The sequence below is a fragment of the Pelodiscus sinensis genome, chromosome 2 (genome assembly GCF_049634645.1).
Source record: "Pelodiscus sinensis isolate JC-2024 chromosome 2, ASM4963464v1, whole genome shotgun sequence".
Classification (NCBI taxonomy): domain Eukaryota; kingdom Metazoa; phylum Chordata; order Testudines; family Trionychidae; genus Pelodiscus; species Pelodiscus sinensis.
This window is the reverse complement of record NC_134712.1, coordinates 180,102,787-180,115,592: the sequence shown is the minus strand read 5'-3', so window position 1 is coordinate 180,115,592 and position 12,806 is coordinate 180,102,787.

Sequence of the window (12,806 nt, the reverse complement as noted above, 5' to 3'; positions counted from 1 at the left end):
TTGAAGTCAACAAGTGGCATCAAATGCAATCATGCTTCTGTGCATAATCGAGATTTAATGCCTATCAATTTTATGCGTCAGCTGTTCTTCATTTATTTTGATTTCTTGCCATCATGCCGTTGTCTTTAACCATAAAAGCTTTGGCTATGGAAAGCATTTTGAGTGCTTGGCAAAATCCCATTAAAGGGAAACTAGTAGAGGGTGTGAAGATGAAGTACAATTTGACTGTATTTATTGCAATTGTATTTGTTAATAAAATGCAAAAGAAATCATCCGTGCAAAATATAATCCTACCTGCATGCACATTTAATAAAGTTTTTTTATTTTGAATGTAGTCACGTTCACGTCTTTTAGCTTGTTAGAGACTAAAATATTCAACAGAGCTGCTGCAGAATAGATGTAAATATATAACTAGATGTAAATGAATTAGATTTTTTTTACAACCAGCTTGATTAATTAAAAGTTCTGTTCAAATAATAACTCTATAATCTATAGAAATCAAAATGAACCAATAGGCCATGAGGAGTCCCCTTAAGAGAGGTAAGTTACAACCACTTTCTGCCATACAGAATGAACTTTCCACTGCAGTGAGCCTCTGTCAGAACAAATCACTATGCCCAGTTGCCTGGGATTGGCCAAGCTGAGAATGCCACACTCAGGGCTGACTGCAAGAAAAAGGGCAGAATCCCCAGAGCTGGTGGTTTGCTGTATAATTAGAATCACCAAACCACTAATAAAAAAGCCTCTGCAGTATCATACTGGTTAACCAAAACCAAACATGGTTCCTTTAGGCATTCCAGCCCTTGGCTCCCATCCAGGCGACCCAATCTAATATAGCGAGAGATTATTAAAAAACTATTTCACCACGTGAGGGGGTTTTCTAATCCCCAAAAGACCAAACACATCCCCAAGTGAATATGAATCTCATATCTTACCCAAACATGACATTGTCTGCCAACTCCTTAGTAAACCAACTGAGTTATAATTGGTTAATAGATCATATATGTACAAATGATTGCAAAGTCCTTATAGCAGGTTTATAGCAATGACAGAGTAGGCTGCTATCTTATAAAAGTCTCTCTAGTAACTTCCAAAAGATGTTCCTTTTCACTGTAAATCCACAGTTCAGAGATTTAGAGGAGGAAAAGAGGAAACATGAAGATGACTTGGCTGTCTCTTTATGTTCACTGCCATGTGGATAGACATTTCCTTTCCCAAAACCCTCAGCCTTTGTCCGTGGAAAGTTACTGGCCAAAATGAAGTCTGAGATCACATGAGCATATCACATGCCCCTGCATGTTTTGCTGATACACAGGAGATGGTCATTAGCTCCTTTCTCTCTGAGGAATCCACAGGAAGAGCTTTCTGGATCACTTGAGTTTCTTCAGTGGCCCATAGTGAGAGTGTAGTGTCCTTAACAGGCCATGAACACATAGCTGTCTAACTGTAATGTAAATTCCATCTGGGGGTATCACTAGCAAATACAACAAGCGTACATAGAGCTTCATAACTTCAGCTACAAAGATGATACACTCATAAAACAGGATAATAATATTTAGCACATCATAACTTTTCCATTGACACCTTACACAACATGCTTTGTACACAACTGTATAACAGTGGTAACATCAATTATACCAATGGTCAGCTTTCTTATACATAGCATCATAGTCATCATACATTCTGTAAACACAATAGGGTTGTGGTTCACTGAAATGACTAAGCACATGTCCCTTAACCCAGATTCCTAGAGCAATGCAAGTGGTATAGAAGTTTTAAACTTTCATTGTCGTCAAATCACATTTCACTTAATTTTTTGCATCTTTAGCATATTTGCTATACAACTTCAGACTAGATAAGTACAGATAAATACCTTCCCTGAGTAAGCTAGATAAAAATGCTGCTCGCTTAATGCAGCAAGTAACAATGTGAAAATACTAAAATAAATAATTGCCTGGGCATGGCAGCAAGCCAGACACTGCACTATTTCAAGAGGATTCCCTCATACAATCATTGTTACTTCAAAACGCTAAACAATTAGGTAATATGTTCTTGTTCTTCTAATTAGACCAAGGGGGGAAAATGAGCCAGCAGGATTTCCTCATTCCTTTTTACTATGAGAATATAATGTCTGACACTTATTAAAGATGACCTGGTTACAATGTATTTATACACATGCCCAAAAACCCAGGATTTTATTCCTTTGTAACCTATTTAATTTCATGTTCATTAACAAATCTTTTCTTGCTTTCTGATTATTTGTGCCCATTATTTTACAATATATTTCTCCATTTCCTTCATTTCTTTTGCTTCTCCCTCCTCCATTATGTATTGAAGTACAAAAAAATGCACATTCATTGTGAACCTACTGCACGCCCCTTCATTCCTATATGTCTTTGTGACCTGGTCCTTGAGTCAGGATGGTATTGGCCTTGTTTGTGATAACATCTGTTTATAGGCAACAGGATCTGGAGTCATCTGTTTGATAGTTTTGCATGAAGTCTCTTGCTTTAGTAAGAATGAGCCTGCAATGGGATGTTACTCAGCCAAAAGAATAGTCTCACGGTACACAGTGTGGCTTAAACAATCTTTTACATATTTGAAGTTAAGATTATCAAGATGGTGAGGAGCCCTCTACACCTCCTAAAATAAGATCAGGTGACACTAATCTCTTGATATTTAATGTCTCCATGAGATAGAAGTGAAGGTATCCTCAATGTAAATATATGTAATGTGCGTCTTATACAGTATTCTGTTAAATAAATTGATTTAAAGAAAAGCATTTAAAATCAAGGAATAATATAAATACAGCATGGAAGAGAGGCAAAGGAAATCTATAAAGATGGACCATGGAAGATGACGCTCTGTAAAAACAAACCCAGGATGAGTCCAGGTTGGGTTCCATTTCATGTGAGACACCACTAAGATGGGGTAATAATAACTTGATAATGAGTTTTGGACCAAGTGTTATCTGGACCTCAACTAAGCCATAACGAGAGCCTCTCTTGATCATACAATCCTCTTGTGGTGATGTGCTTTGAATCACATCTTCCTGCCCTTTGGAAGGTTAAAGGGGTTGATGGAAGGGGAGAGAGGCAGCTCTAAAAAAAACCTAAAACAAAACAAAACAAAAAAAGAAACAGCAATGGCCCTGGTTAATCAGGGATTGCTGTAAATCAATTAAGGGTCAGGTGAGCTGATTTCAGGCTGCCACATGACCTTTTAAAAAACTTTCCCTGTGGGGAAGGTTAGGGGAGTTTGGAGAATGGAGGTGGAGAGGAATGAACAACCGATAAGGAGACACAGAGAAGCAGAGCAGAACATCAGCACTGCTAAAGGCTGCAGGGAGTGGTGAGGGGCTCCAACAGGGAGTGTTTGGAGGCTCCCTTCCCCCCTCACTCCCCAAGGTGGCCAGAAACTTCAGTCAGTGGCAGAGGAGGACTGTTTACTCAGCCCTGCTTGGCATGGGGCATAGGCCCCAACACCCCTTTGTTTTGCCAAGGGACAGAAGGCCAAATGCTGAGAAAAGGCAAGTGGGACTTCTACAATGGCCCGATGGACAGATCAGAGGTCTGGGACCCAGGAGTGGGACCCTGCCACAGTAGATGATAGTCAATGCTTTTATCAGGCAGGGTACATCTACACTGCAAGCTGCCCATTATTTCAAAATATTTCTCGAAATAAAAGGTGTGCTATTTCACCATCCCAGTAAACTTCGTTGCACAAGGAATAAGGGATAGCTCGAAATAGCACGTTATTTTGAAATTTGGTGCTGTGTAGATGCACCAAATTTCAAAATAAGCTATTTCGAAATAGTTTCAAAATAAGATACGCAATTTGAGTAGCGCAAATTGTGTACCTTATTTCAAGTTCAGGGTACTGTGTAGATGCACCCACATTATTGGTCAAAAGATTGTTTGTTGTTGTTCTTTATCTTTCCAAAACAGAAACAATGAGTCTGCTCATAAGAGAACAGCATCCAGGGAGAATGCTGGCCAACGTGACCATTCAGTGTGACTGAATAATCACATCATGAGGCTATGACACTGCATTACTACACTGCAGTTGTCACAGGATGATACAGGCAGTCCCCGAGTTACGTTGGATCCGCAGTTACGAACGGGGCTTTTCTCACCCCGGAGGACGGGAGCGGCGGGACGCCCAGATGCGCCGCGGTCCGCTGCCCCCGTCCTCTGGGGCAATAAAAGCTGCTCCCCATCTCCCTGGTCTGCAGGGAGACGGGGAGCAAAGCCTTGGAGCACGCCCGCAGCAGGACAGCCCGGGCGTGCTTGAGCTGTCCCCCTGCGGGCGTGCTCCGCGGCTTTGCTCCCCGTCTCCCGAACAGCAGACCAGGGAGATGGGGAGCAAAGCCTCGGAGCACGCCCGCAGTGGGACAGCAGCGGCGCGCCTGGGCTGTCCCGCTGCGGGCGTGCTCCAAGGCTTTGCTCCCCGTCTCCCTGCAGAGTTGCTCTGCCCCAGGCTTCCTGGAATCAGCCACTGATCAGTTTCAGCAGCAGCTGACTTGGGGACGCCTGGGTTTCTTAAGTTGAATCTGTATGTAAGTCAGAACTAGCGTCCAGATTCAGCCGCGGTTGAAACTGATCAGTTTCAGCAGCGGCTGACGCCAGTTCCGACTTACATACAGATTCAACTTAAGAACAAACCTACGGTCCCTATTTTGTACGTAACCCGGGGACTGCCTGTACTGTGTTGACGGTATTGCAACCTCAAAAATAAATCTGAAACTACTGTGGAACACAGGGCAGGCAAACAAAAGCTGGATCTCTTTCAGGATTTTGGAGATGGAAGGCAAGCCTCCACTGGCCATTTCAGAATTATGTTCTGATGTTTTCATATTTATAAGCCAGCAAATTTTCTCCTTTTCCTTTTCCCCTGTCCTGCCATCCCCTCCACCCCCCTACCAACCATACTCACCCTGACCAGCAGTAACCCCAGAAACTCCCAGACTATACATGTCATTACAACAATATGCTCCTTAATATAATGGGTTCAGCTAGATATCAAGTTCTAGTAGTGTATTAATAAAAGTTTCAAGAAAGAGCAAACATTTAGCCAGCCAGATCAACATGAAATATTGCTTGCAGGAAATTAAAATGTCTGTGCCCTTATATATGTTCAACCCTTTTCCTCACCAGGTGATAATGAAAACAAAAAAACCAATGTCTTGAAACTCATTAATTTAAGTAATGCTGACAGAGAGTGAAACAAATACAATGCAATCTGTCTGAAATGGCAATTCAAGAAACCAGCAAAAACTGGGTTTTAAATCAGGAAGCTGAGTTACATTTCTCAGTGACAGAAGTAGACTGGGAAGAAATATGGCAGGAGCATCAGAAAAATATCCATTTATTTTTGCTGCAATTTTCCAGAACAAAATTGCATACATCTTCTATCTAACACCAAAGCATTTTAAAGAAAGTTTAGCTAACCCTGGCAAATGCTGGAGATGCAATAACTTAAGTACATAATCTTCTTTTGTCATCAATAAGGGAGCCATTTTGGAACAGTGTAAATTTCCAAGGCATGGATTACCTAGTGGGTGGGGCAGGACTTTGCCTGGTGGATGAGGTAGTGGTTCAGGGTAACAATAGGCACAGACCCAGAAGTCAACTACCAAGCTCAGGGAGAAGTAGGAGTCAGGGTTGTGGAGCCAAATCAAAAGTCAGAATCCAAGTGAAAATTAGGAATAAGACAGGGAGACAAGACTGGTCTGGAACAACCTCTGGAGCTTAGCACATGTGCCTCTACAGTGATAAGTCATCCGGTTCTCAGCTAACGCTGTAGAGCACACTCATTCTTCCTCTCTCTGTAAGTGGTCTAAATGCCACTAAATGGGACAGTGAACCACACCCAGCAGGTGTGTGGGTTACAGATGCAACACTTGATCGACCATTACAAAGTTCCTGTAACATTTAGGTAGGTAAATACAGTGATGCTGCCCTAAGTTTGAGAAAATGCTCTTTGGAAATTCATGGAGCTAAGAGGTAAAAAGCCATTCCTTCCCATCTTTCAGGAAAGCTTGCTAGGGAAGTTGAGAGTGCCAAATAGACTGGTGTATATACTGTAATTTTTAACGTGGGCAAAACAACATATTATTCCCTAACCTCATTCTTGTGACTGGTTTAGTCATTTGGCCAAATCTTTCCTAAAATTCAGCCTGAAACAGAAATATCTTCTGAACTGTCAAAGTTTAGGTTATAAGCAATTGAAAACAGAGAAGTGTCATGTGACCTTCATAACAGGCAATGCTACCAGTCCTGCCTCTAATATATAAATTTTTTCCCTGTGCTCTATAATTTAAAAAGCATAAATTTGAATCAATCATATTCATAATTAAGTGGTAATGCAGGAAGATGTGCCAACAGGAGTGAGATATGAGATTTGTGTTTTAATTACATGGCACAACTGTTAATTGATAAGTTGTTGATATCTATTAGTCCCTTTTTTCTGTAGGTGGATTTGAGATACATCTGTTCTTTGCTAGAAATGTACAGCTCACTTGGCTTAAACCCTGAATTTTTCCAATTAGAGTTGTTACACATCTTCAAAATCTACAGGACAGCATTGCCTTTCTCACATTCTACCAGCTAACAGTGTAAGGCAATTAAGTATCCTGAATTTATTCGGGGCATGACTTTATTATGAAGCTGCATCAATCTGTGGCTAAGTCAGCTCTTGGATGACATGACTCTAACAGTCTCATTACACATTAATACTTATAATGTAAATAAATGTACATCTGGGACACTGAAATAATTATGGTTTTCCCTTCAGAATAAATGAAAATAGATGGAAATGCTGAATTTTCTGTAGTGAAAATATATACCAAATATTACCAAAGATAATGTGAGATGTCTGAGAAATTTTGTTCCTGTAAGAACAAGGGAGTCTAGAGGTCAGGTTTAAGGTACATATAGAGAAGACAGAAACAAAAACGCGAAAGAACAAAGAAAGTAAGTTGTCAGTCCAGCCTGATTTTAATGACCATGCAGTGCAAAATGAATCCATAAATTTGGTCTTCTCAGTGAGTGTGCTGGATAGATGGACCAGCAACAATGAGAGAGTCCAAAGGAGAAACCTAATTAAGGGTTTCTGATAAGAAAAGGCATGCAACTTTTCACCAGGGTATGAAAACAAGCACTGGAAATAACATCATTTTCCATTCAAAGGGTTCTCTGCCCCCACACTGTTCTCTACTAGCTAGTATCCGATTCCCAGAAGAATCTATTGGAGTAAGAGTTCCTGGGCTCAGAAACAGCTGGTATATTCCCGTATGCCACACTGGCACTTCTATGGCACTTCATGATAGCAGTTTTCAGGTATCTAAAAGGGTTTCACAAGGAGGAGGGAGAAAAATTGTTCTCCTTAGCCTCTGAGGAGAGGTCAAGAAGCAATGGGCTTAAACTGCAGCAAGGGAGGTTTAGGTTAGACATTAGGAAAAACTTCTCAATTGTCAGGGTGGTTAAACATTGGAATAAGTTGCCCAGGGAGGTTGTGGAATCTCCATCTCTGGAGATATTTAAGAGCAGGTTAAATAGACATCTATAAGGGATGGTTTAGATGGTCCCATGAGAGCAGGGGACTGGACTCGATGACCTCGAGGTCCCTTCCAGTTCTAGTGTTCTATGATTCTATGACGCTATTGCCTGGCTTTCCAGATTCTAAGCTTTCATCATCATCATCATCATAAAATAAGTCACAAGTAAAGCAGGTCAGGAATTTTCCATCACAATGTGGTCGGAAGGGGGCTTATAGAAAATGAATTTTCTGCAAAAACTACATGTTCTGCGGGTAATTGTCAATTTGGCTGAAAAGTTTAGATTTTTCATTTCAGTTTCAACATTAAGCTCCATTCACCTGACCTACTGCGGTGCCCCATGGAAGTTATCATTTATGTGCTTCATATATGCATTCTCACCTATAGGCTTTCAGTATGGCACTGTGATCTTCACCTTAGCTGAGCCAGCATAATGCATTATGGGAGTCTCATGACCATAGTGCATCATGAGAGATGTAATATGGATGAGGAACCCAGGCCCTAGAGAAGAATGGAGGCATGAAACATCTGAACTACAACTCCCAGGAGACATCACTGTAGCCAGATGTAACTTTAGTTTGGACTGGTCCAAAATGGAATATTTATTAATTGATTTTTTTTCTCCCGAGTTTTGAATCTTCAACAGTTTCTTTCTTGACCTGTTCCCCTAGGAAAGGAGTAATGGACACCCAAAAGATTCCTACTGTTTCCCAAAACCTCCTCTATGAACTCTATTTCCCATGAAGCCCAAATTTTTCCCACTCAAAACCCTTCCAATTAACCTCAAATTGGAGTGCATTGTCTCGACATGGGGCCAGTCTCCAACTAAACCAAAATACCACCTCTCATTCTAGGCCCATTTTCTACACATAGTAACCCTGCAAAAGTCTGCTTCTGAATGAGTTCCATGATTGTTAAGCTTCCCTAACTTCCACCACAGTCTCAACACAACACTGCTATAAATGAATTGGTAATTTTTCTCCAGCCCTTTCATGCAACTCTCAAGAGAGGAAATGAAACAGGTAAACCTCAAGTGCTACATCTAACACTCTGCATTCCAATTCTATTCTGCAGAGAGAAGCCAGAGAAGGGAGTGTGAGGGCCTACCTAAGATTACTTTGTTCCAGTTCTCCTGAAGCTGAAGTTTCACTAAGGGTATGTCTAGACTACATTTTTTTTTTTTTTGAAAAAACTTCACCTGCATCCACACTGCGATCACATTCTTTCAGAATTAAATTAAAAGAACGCAGGGGTTTTTCGCCATTGGTAAACCTCAAATTACGAGGAAGAACGCCTTTTTCAAAAGAGCTCTTTCGAAAAAAGGTATGTGTGGACACAGAACAGGAACATTTTTTGAAAGAAGAGGCAATCGGAAAAAACACAGGTGCCCTGGTGAACATTCTGTGCATAGCAATAAGGGCTTTCTTTTGAGAGAGTGTCCATGCAGTCTGGATGCTCTCTTTTGAAAAAGCAGATCACTTTTTCGATCCGGTTTTGAGGTGTGGATGCTCTCTTTTGAAAAAGCTTCTTTTGAAAGAAGATTGCAGTCTAGACGTACCCTATATAGAACCTGATATAGACGAAGTTCATTGATGCATTGATTAAAGATTGGAAGGGCATCACAGCCAACTGCAGTTATTCAGAAAAGACCACTTTTTGACCTTGCAAAGGTCCTCTTTGAAGAATAATTAAAATTTATTTTACGTTGTTATCAGCCCATCTTTGTAAAAGTTATTAAACTAAACTCCATTATTATGTAAGCTTGTAAAATGGCTTTGGACCATCCACACAGTTTCTGGCTGAAAAGCTACCAGTCAAAATTTCCCAGCATATAACTAGAACTCCAACCACAATTATGAAAGAGAAATAATTGTGAATCAAAAATATGTTACAGTTAGCCCACACAAAAAGAGAATGACTTAGGACAGAAGCTAGCACTAGATGGCAATATACCTTTGTAAAAGAATTCTTCCAGGACACAGATATTTATACTCTTAATTTTGCTAAATATTTTACTACCTACTAACCACAGTGGACTTGGTCCCTTCCTAGAAGCCCCTCCCCACCTTGCCAAATAAAGCCTAGTAAACCAGATCTTTCTTCATATGGATCATCAACTCTAGGATGTGATGAACAAGGGCTGGAAGTGCATTCCAGGACTAAGGACCCAACATGTCCTGCCACCATCCCATTCTATTTATACGAGGTGTGGGCTTTGAGTTGATGAGTTTTAGAAGATTTCAACTGCTCCAGTATCAGGTGTAGGGATGTTAACATACATTTATTTACATAAACATGTAACCACTGAATTTTATGTGTGTGAGTGTAACCGCTGTATCAGAGGCACCAGCATGGGTGTCGGTATGCCCTTAAAAGTGGGCTCCCTGTGCATACCGGCTTCCTCCTTTCCCCCTCCCCTCCCACACTGCTGCCTCTGACACCGAGGCAAGAAAGGTATGGGGTTTAAACTTGTTTACATTATTTTTGCCTGAGAAAGGGCAAACACTGCCTCTTGTAGATTTGCATCCGCCATTTTAAGGCCATTCACCCCATAAACAACTCATTTGAACTCAGTGGGATATACGTCAAGACGGAACTGGTCCAAGGGGCCCAACCGTGCATTTATTGATGTCATTGGAGTTTAGCTATTAACTTCAATCAGAGTACCTCGAGGTCTTGAGAGTAAAATTCCCCGTCTCTGATCTGCACTGGGTAGCTCTTAGTTGCAATACAGATCTTAGTTCTCTATTTTGCTCTCATGCTGTGCACAGAGCACCAACTGAAGTCTGCGTGTAAAGTACAGAATAGATAACAAAGATGACAGCACAGGTTGGAGGGGAAAAATTTGCACTAGTGTTTTTCTTTGATCTCAGGCTAGTGTTTTATAAAGTTGTGCAATAAGTACATTGCCCAAAGCCACAACAGAGAACTGTTGTGAGAACTGTTGTACACTGGTACAGTATAAGGGCTTGTCCACATTATAACTTTAAATTGAGTTTGTAATTGATTAATGGCATAATGCATACTCAGCATCAGTGGAAACTCAAAGTGGTTTGGCCCAGGGCCATCCTTAGGATTTGTAGGACCCTATGCTGTACAATTACACAGGTGTCCCTATGCCCAATGGCAGCCAGGGGGGATGAAGATCTTTAGAGATGTGATTTTATAATATTTTGCAACACACTAATATATTTCAAACAAATTTTAAACATAGTAAATTCAGAAACTGACAGGAGTTGGCAAATGCTTGTTATATGGCTTCATTACCACTTGAATGGCTCTTTCACAGGTTCTGCTAATAGGTCTGTCAGGTAGGTGGGTGGCCATTAAGACCCAGGGGTGCCCCAAATCTTCAGGTGCCTTATGCAACTGTATATTCCGCATATGAGTAAGGATGGCGCTGGTTTGGCCTTGCCAGTGCCCTGTGCTGCTTCATGGCTACCTATTTCTGACCCCTTTTTTGCAGCAAAGAAAGGACTAAATGTACCAACCTTTCTCTCTGGCTTTAGGATTCTAGCTATATAATCCACAGTTTAATTCTGGCGACAACAGGAACATTTTAATGAGAAGCCCTCAGCTAAAAGGAGAATTAGAAAACTCCAGCACAAACTTCTTTGGGAAATCACCAGATAAGCCAATCAGTATTATTAGACACAGTGCACTGACTCTAGCACAGTTCCAGAAAGCATTCCAGCTGAATAGAACAATTGCTTTAATCACAGCTATTGTAGTTCACATCAAAGTTAAACACAATTATTAAAATGCAAAAGAAAGTATTGTAAGGTGCATAAGAACAATAGTTGGATGCCTGATTACACGCACACATTGTTTTGTGGCTCCTGTAGGCCAGCACCTGGAAGAAGAACTAAGACAAACTGCTGTGATGATGGTTGGATGGTAGAAACGCCATCCTCCTCTCATATCAAAGGCATCTGGCCCGCTCTGTCAAAATTATGTGATGCCCCAGAAGCCTGCACAGCTCATCAACAAGTCTAAATGGCCAAGTGAAAATACTCTTCCTCCACATCAGGTTTGCTAGGGAAACCGGACACACATCAAGCATATAATGCTTTTTGTTGGCATGGAGGACAATGTGTCACAGTGACATGGGCATTCTGACATACTGTGCCATTGTTTTACCTTTCAGGGAGATGGGATATGGAACAGAGTGGGACTGGGCTCTGAGGTGACACTGAGCATTCACTCCCTCATGTGTTTAGCAGGCTAGTTCTTGCTCACATGTCAGGATCTAACTGATCAGTATATGTGGGGTAGGGAAGGAATTCCCCCAGGCCAGATTGGTAGTGACCTTGGAGGGGTTTCTCCTTCCTCTGCATCCTGGGGTGACGGTCAATTGCCAAGATCATCTCCTTACTTCTTACGTAATCATCCTCTACCATTGTAGGGCCCTCCAGCACTGGTGTGCCTTGGTCGTTCCTGTTCTCTGCCTGTGGCCTATAATAGGTTAGTTCCCTGTGAGCTATAATGCTTCTATCTAACTGTAGCTGTTGGGTTTAGGGTAGGGTGCTACGTGGTGCCAGTGGATGGTGATATACAGGAGTTCTGACTAGATGATGGGAAGGCAGGGGGGTCCTCTCTGGCATTAAACTCTGTGACTTTAATACCTTCCTTCCAGATGGTAATATGCTGCAGTAATTCACACTCCAGAGAGAGAGTTACTGGAACTCACTGTATCTGGGGCTGAAGGTGCAAGCGGTGCAGGGGCTCCCTATTGTGTAGAATTCATCAGTCTGCCTCCTCTATGGACCAAAGCTGCAACGACTATCCCCCATAGTGTGGGACACCTCTATTGGCTCCCATTCTGCTCCCATTACAACTTCAAAGTCTGGGTCCTGATTTTACAGTCATTAATCAGTAACAGTCTAGCTGCATCAGCAACTACATTTTAGTCTATGCCCTCTATCTCCCACCCAAGTCAGCCGTGCTCATGAGTAAGAGATGACCCTCATCTGCTGTAAATTGGCATCACTCCACCAAAGTTAATGGAGCTTTGCCATCTCATATCAAAATGAGGATCTGGTGCTATATTGATACAATATCCCACCAACAGCTCCAAGGAAAGGGAGATGAGCAGAAAGTGCTAGAAAGTGCACAGTGGCCATCAAATTGTGTATCTAATTCACCTGTGTAACAATTAGATGCAGTGATGGATTCTATGCAACCTTTATCATAGGTAAATCTGGAGTAAGTCCATTCACTTCTGTGTATCACTTTAAGGATATGTCTA